At 52.8% G+C, this 6637-nt stretch overlaps 1 long non-coding RNA gene across 1 annotated transcript; it reads right to left on the bottom strand.

Moving 5' to 3' along the window:
• Positions 1–328: 328 nt before the first annotated feature.
• Positions 329–6012, bottom strand: LOC121026446 (uncharacterized). Its single transcript, XR_005788365.1, has 2 exons — positions 5755–6012; positions 329–1911 (listed from the first exon to the last, which is right to left on the bottom strand). It is a non-coding gene; the product is annotated as an uncharacterized LOC121026446 (long non-coding RNA).
• Between the last annotated feature and the right edge of the window lie 625 nt (positions 6013–6637).

Below are 6637 nucleotides of genomic sequence, written 5' to 3'. Positions count from 1 at the left end.
TGTTTTTGCAGCCCTTCTCTTATGAGGGCCATAGATTCTTTTACGACCCCCGAGTGATCAACATAGAAGCAACATTCTTCCCCTAGGGCTGCACATAGTCCTCCTTGTTGCATGAATAATAAGTCTAATCCTCTTCTGTTTTGGAGTACTACTTCTGATAAGGAATTAAGGGATTCCTGTAAATGAGAAATTGATTTCTCAATTCTTTCTATGTCTAAGTCAATGGCTGCCCTTAGGGTTCCGGAGTTTTTGTCCTGGATGACGAGTGAGGATATTCCAGTCCCTGTGCCCGCTAATCCCAGTCCCAAGAGCGCAGCCAGAGTTAGGGTTCTAATAGGCTCTCTTTTACTTCGGGGGTTAGTAGAGCCTAACCTGTTAAGTATTTCCCCCCCAAATGGTACACTAGCTTGAGGATCAACTGCACGAGTATTCAGAAGCCTTCCTTCGAGGAGTTAAGGACTTGGGAGTGGACGCAGGGAGCGAGGCCTCTGGAACAGGCCCACCATGCATTTTTGGGGGGAAGTAGATACACTGTCTCCCTGGGGACTGTTAGGGTTTCACTACAGAGATGTGACTGCCCGGGGGGCACGTGGCCTATGCAAGTGCCCTGTCCTGTTACTGCCTGGAGGGTTAGTCTTGCAGTAGTCTGCTGCCATCTGCAGGACTTAGAGTTGGAGGCTGTTGTATAATTGCCTTTAATGGCAATACCTTCGTAATATGGGGGCCACACATCTAGACAGAGCCAACAGGACTTGGTCAGGTTGGGCCTAGAAGTGTTTAGTACCTGGTATGCTCTGACAACCGAGCTCCATAGGGGGTCTGTATCAGAGAGTAACTTGTGACCTGGGGCAGAAGATGTGGGTGACGCTCCGGTAGGGACAGGGGATGTGGAGGGCCGTGTAGCCGGAGGCTGGGTGTTTCTGGGCATTGCCGTCCGGGCGGGGACAGGTCGGGGAACTAGTACTTGGTTGGGTCCTACCCCTGTGGGGGACTTCTGGGCAAGGGGGGGTTCCTTGCATTCGGAGGGTAAATAACATTCCTTTATCTCGAGTCCCAAGTCTGACCTTGTCATAAAGCCTGACCCCCAGGTTTTTCCAGCTTCCCTCCCTGTTGTCTTTTTTCCTTGTTCTGTGAAAGATATTGACACAGGATTACCATGGCCCAAGATATACGGTGGTCGGGGGCCACCAGGCTGCGTTACCACGATGAGATCTCCGGTGCGTGGTGGGGTCCACCAGATGTGTCCAGTGGTGACACATGACCAAGAGGCGCAGAAGTAGTCTGCCGCATCCCCGCAAGTGTCCCCACGGTCTTTTCCACCAGGACAGACATAGAAGTGAAAGTCTTATCGCCTGAACCCTGTGGTATCAACCCTGGGGTGGCCGGTATAAGGGGGAAACAGGCTTTCTAAGTCTACTCGTAATTCTGGGAACCATGTGTCTCTAGGGTGGGTCTGGGATGTCTGATTAAGTATTGTCCCTGAGCTGGTGTCTATGATCTGCTAGGTAATGTTTTGGGGGGTGTGGGGACTCCTGGCAGCATGAGCAATGACAAGCAGAGTTAACAGAGTTACCAATATCAGGTGGGTTGAATGCGCTGTAGCTTGAGCGGGTTGTGTTGGTCCCGATTGATGGCCCATTGTGTGACGAAGTCCTTCCAGATCGAGGAGGGGTCCACTGGCTGAACGTGGGTGTGATAGACCCCGGTCGCGCTGCCGTCTACTTTGAGAGTGGTGGGGGTTGTCAGCGCCACGTTGTAGGGTCCCTTCCAGCAGGCTCGAGGGTCTCTCGGCGGTGCCTCTTGACGTAGACCCAGTCTCCCGGCCTGTACTGGTGATGTGTCGGGGTTGAGCCGGCCTCATAGATGGCACAGAGGTGCAGCCAAATGTCCTCGTGCACCTTCTGGAGCCCTCTCAAGGAAAGAAAAAGTTCTTGATCCTTAAACTCAGCAAGAAGTTCAGCTCAAAGGTTGGGAATAATAGGGGGTGGCCTGCCAAACATGACCTCATAGGGAGCAAAACCCAGGGTGTAAGGAGTGTTTCTAACCCGGTAAAAGGCGTACGGTAGGAGAGTCACCCAGTCCCCACCAGTCTCCATGGTTAATTTGGTAAGGGTCTCTTTTAGGGCTCTATTCATTCTTTCTACCTGTCCTGAGCTCTGGGGCCTATAAGCACAAGGTAATTTCCAGTTTGCCCCCACCGCCTTGGCTACTGCCTGTGTTACCTGCGAGATAAAAGCTGGTCCATTGTCTGATCCTACCAGGGCAGGAAAACCATACCTGGGTAAGATGTCTTCTAGTAGCTTCTTAGCCACCGTCTGAGCCATTTCATGCTTGGTTGGGTATGCCTCCACCCAGCCAGAGAAGGTGTCTATAAATACTAAAAGATATTTATAACCATACTTTCCTGGTTTAACTTCAGTGAAGTCAACCTCCCATTGGGCTCCCGGTCTGGTGCCTCTGAGCCTGGTTCCTTTTTTATTTGATGTGGCTCTCACATTGGTGAGTTGGCAGGTCTTGCAGGCAGATACACCTTGCTCTATTTTGGTGTCCTGTTGGTGAATCTTGATTCTGGCATGTCGGATTAAGTCTTTTAATTTTCTGGCCCCCATGTGAGTAGACCAATGCATGTGCTCTAATACTGAGACTCCGAGCTGGTCTGGTAGCACAAGCTCCTTGTTAGGTGTATACCACCATCCCTTTATTTTCTGGGCCATGGGGAGTTTCTTGATCCACTCTAAATCCTCCTGGGAGTATTTGGGCTGGGCTGGTAAAACTGGGTCTCCCGGGTCCGGTAGTTGTATGGTCATGGTGGGAACTGATGTAAGGGCTACTGCCTTGGCTGCCTGGTCAGCCTTTCGATTACCTCTAGCTACCACGTTATCAGTTTTCTGGTGCCCTTGGTAGCGGATAATGGCCAGCTTGGCAGGAAGCCATAAGGCTGTAAGCAGGTCAAGTATCTCCTGCTTATTTTTTATAGTCCGTCCTTCTGCCATCATTAACCCCCTCTCCTGATAAATTGCCCCATGAATAGGAGCCGTGGCAAACGCATAATGGCTGTGTAGATGTTAAGCCGTTTTCCAGCTCCCAGCTTCAGCGCCTTGGTGAGGGCGATGAGCTCTGCTCGCTGGGCTGACGTTCTGGAGGGTAGAGCCTCCACCCATACGGTGTCTGTTTCAGTGACCACCGCTGCACCCGCATACCTGTGTCCGTCTGCTGCCATCAGTGAACCAAGTAGCCTCAGCATCGGGGAGGGGCCGGTCGGTCAGGTCCGTCCGGAATCCATGTGCTTGCTCCAGGATCCCCGCACAGTCATGTAGTGGAGCACCTAGGTCAGGGTCGGGCAGCAGTGTTGCAGGATTGAGGGCTGCACTAGGGTGGAACCGCACCCGTGGAGGGTTGAGTAGGAGGCTCTGTAATGGTGTGTTGCTCATCCATCTATCAGGAGGCTGTTCGAGGACCCCTTCAATGGCGTGTGGGGTCGTGATCCAGATCTCCCGTCCTAGGGTCAGTTTGTGTCCTTGACTAGGAGTGCTGTCGCCACAATAATTCTTAGGTATGGCAGCCAGCCGGCAGCCACTGGGTCTAGCTTCTTGGACAGGTAAGCCACCGGGCGGTTCCAGGGGCCTAAAGCTCGAGTTAGAACCCCTTTTGCTATTCCCTTGTGTTCATCTACAAAGAGGTGGAAGGGCTTCATAATGTCTGGTAGGCCCAGGGCTGGGGCACCTAGGAGGGCCTTGTTTAACTGATTAAAGGCAATTTCTTCTTTTTCAGTCCATTTAAATGTTTTCCCCTCTTTGGTAGCTTCATATAGGGGCCTGGTGATCTCAGCAAAACCCGGAATCCAGAGGCAGCAGTAGCCGGCCGATCCTAGGAATTCCCTTACTTCCCTTTGGGAGGTGGGAACAGGGATCTTCAGGACAGTTTCTTTTCTGGCATCTGATAACCGCCGCTGTCCACCCTCCAGGATGTATCCCAGGTAACTTACCCTCTCCCTGCATATCTGAGCCTTTTTCGCGGATGCCCAGTACCCTAAGGCCCCCAGTGTAGCCAGCAGGTCCTGGGTCCCTCGCTCGCAGTCCTTGGCTGTGTCGGCAGCAATCAGGAAGTCATCTACGTACTGTAGGAGGGTGAGGCCAGGGAGCTCCTTTCTGTACTCACCCAGGTCCTCGTGTAGTGCCTTGTAGAAGATGGTGGGTGAATTTTTGAACCCCTGAGGCAGCCATGTCCGGGTGAATTGCCCGCTGTAGCCCTCCTCTAGATCATGCCACTCGAAGGCGAACAAGGGTTGGCTCTGGGGTGCCAACGGCAGACTGAAGAAGGCGTCCTTTAAATCTAGCACAGTATACCAGACCCTGGAGGGCACCAAGGAGCTCAAGAGAGTATATGGGTTGGGATCAGTTGGGTTTATGTCCGTGGCCCTCTTCTTTACTTGCCAGAGATCTTGTACCGGTTGATAGTCATTTGTGTGAGGCTTTTTGACCGGCAGTAGGGGGGTGTTCCAAGCAGATTGGCAAGGAACTAGTACCCCTAGACTTTGTAGTCTCCGGATGTGTGGCTGGATCCCCTTCCAGACCTCCTGAGACATGGGGTATTGTTTGATCCTTACCGGACCTTCTCCTGGTTTGAGCTCTACCAGGACCAGGGTCCTGTGAGCGACTAGTCCTACGCCCGCCCCCCCCCGGGGCGGTCCCCACCCCGGGGGGAATTCTTGTAGCCACCTGTCTATATTATCCTCTCTCGGGAGTGCCTCCTGGTGCAGGCCGTATTCATCCTCTAGTTTCATGGTCAGGACCTGATGGGGTGGCCCTTGCCATCAGTGACCTGAGGCCCCCCTTGTCTGAAAGTTATCTGAGCTCCAATCTTGGTCAGTAAGTCTTGTCCTAACAGCGGGTAGGGGCATTCCGGTATGACCATAAAGGAGTGGGATACCCTACCTGTCCCCAAATGTACCATTCTGCAGGTAGTCCACGAATACTGGCTCATACCAGTTGCCCCTTGTACCCAGGACTTCTTGCTGGCTAGTTTTCCTTGTGGGGTGCGGAGGACCGAATGTTGTGCTCCGGTGTCGACAAGGAAGTCAACAGGGGTCCCCTCCACTTTGAGTTACCCTGGGTTCGGGGAGAGGGTCTGAACCCCGACTCCCCTAATCACTCAGTTCATCTAGTTCTAAGACTTTTACTCGATCAGTCTTGCTTCCCTTCCCACCGGCCTTTTTCGGACAATCTCAGGCCGAATACCCTATCTCCTTGCAGTATGCACAATGATCTTTCTGCAGCCTCTGCTTCCTCCCCTTGGTGGAGACTGGAGACGGCGGTCTCATTCCTCGGGGGAGTCAGCAGTAGTAGCTAGTAGTATTCTGGCCAGGTCTCGAGTCTGCTTACTGCTGGCAGCCGCCATGGCGCGAGCCTGCTTATCCTCAGGAGGCTCCCGGTTATTATATACCTTTTCGGCTACTACTAGTAAGTCCTGCAGAGTTTTTTCTCCTAGTCTTTTTTCTCTAATTTTTTCTAATGTCTATGGCTGATTGGTTTACAAAGGCCATGATAACAGCTGCCTTGCTTTCCGGAGCCTCTGGATCCATGGGGGTATAAGTATGGAATGCCTCCATGATCCGTTCTAAACAGGCAGCCGGAGATTCATCTTTTTCCTGTTGTACATTTCCTATCTTGGCCAAATTGGTTGGCTTTCTAGCAGCCATTCAGAGACACCCCCCCCCCCCCAGGGTCTGGCAGTAGACCCAGAGCCTCTCCTTACCTTCTGCCGTGTTGAAATCACACTTGGGCTGAGTTAAGGGGAAGGAGGCATCTATCTGAGCCTGGTTGGTGGTGGGATTCCCGTCTGTGCCCAGAACTAGTTTTCAGGCCTCATTGAGGATTCTTTCTCTTTACTCAGTCATGAACAGGACCTGCCAAAGCTGCTGGCAATCGTCCCACGTGGGCTGATGGGTAAAAAGAACAGAGTCTAATAAATCAATAAGCCCTGCCAGTTTCTCGGAAAACTTAGGATTCTGGGCTTTCCAATTGTAGAGGTCACTAGTGGCGAAAGGCCAATAGTGATGGGGCTGATTCCCCTCCGCATCTGGGGGTCCGGTGGCTCGCAGGGGCAGAACAGTGGAGTCGGTGGCAGAGGCGGATTTCTCCCTCTGAGCCCTTTGTCTGGTAAAGGGCGGGTTTCCCACTGGAGCATTTCTGCCTCCCGCTCTTGGAACAGCGTCTGCCTCCCCCAGAGGGGGAGGATGGTGTTCTTCCGGCATCCTAGGGGGGTTATACCTGGGGGGGGGTTATACAGGGGAGGAAAAATTAATTCTTCTTCAGCCCCCCCTTGTAGGACAGGGTATAAGGCTGAAGGACAGGAAGGCTGAAGACTTTTCTTTTTCGTCTTCTCTGTCCCCTGCAAAGCAAGAATGGGTTTTGGCTCCGGCGGGTGTGGGGCTAGGAAGGGCTTAAGCCAAGAGGGTGGGTCTTCTACAAGGTCCTGCCAAGTGATAATGTAAGGAAGCTGATCAGGATGGCCTGTCTTAGGCCGAGAGATGATACCCCTGACTCGGCGGATGGTAGGGAGGTCGAAGGTCCCCTCTGGTGGCCATCTGACATTGAAAGCTGGCCACTCGCTAGAACAAAAAACCTGCCACCGACCC

The sequence above is a fragment of the Herpailurus yagouaroundi genome, unplaced genomic scaffold (assembly GCF_014898765.1).
Source record: "Herpailurus yagouaroundi ecotype Mexico unplaced genomic scaffold, PumYag 103313, whole genome shotgun sequence".
NCBI lineage: Eukaryota > Metazoa > Chordata > Mammalia > Carnivora > Felidae > Herpailurus > Herpailurus yagouaroundi.
This window is presented reverse-complemented; position numbering and strand designations above follow the sequence as displayed.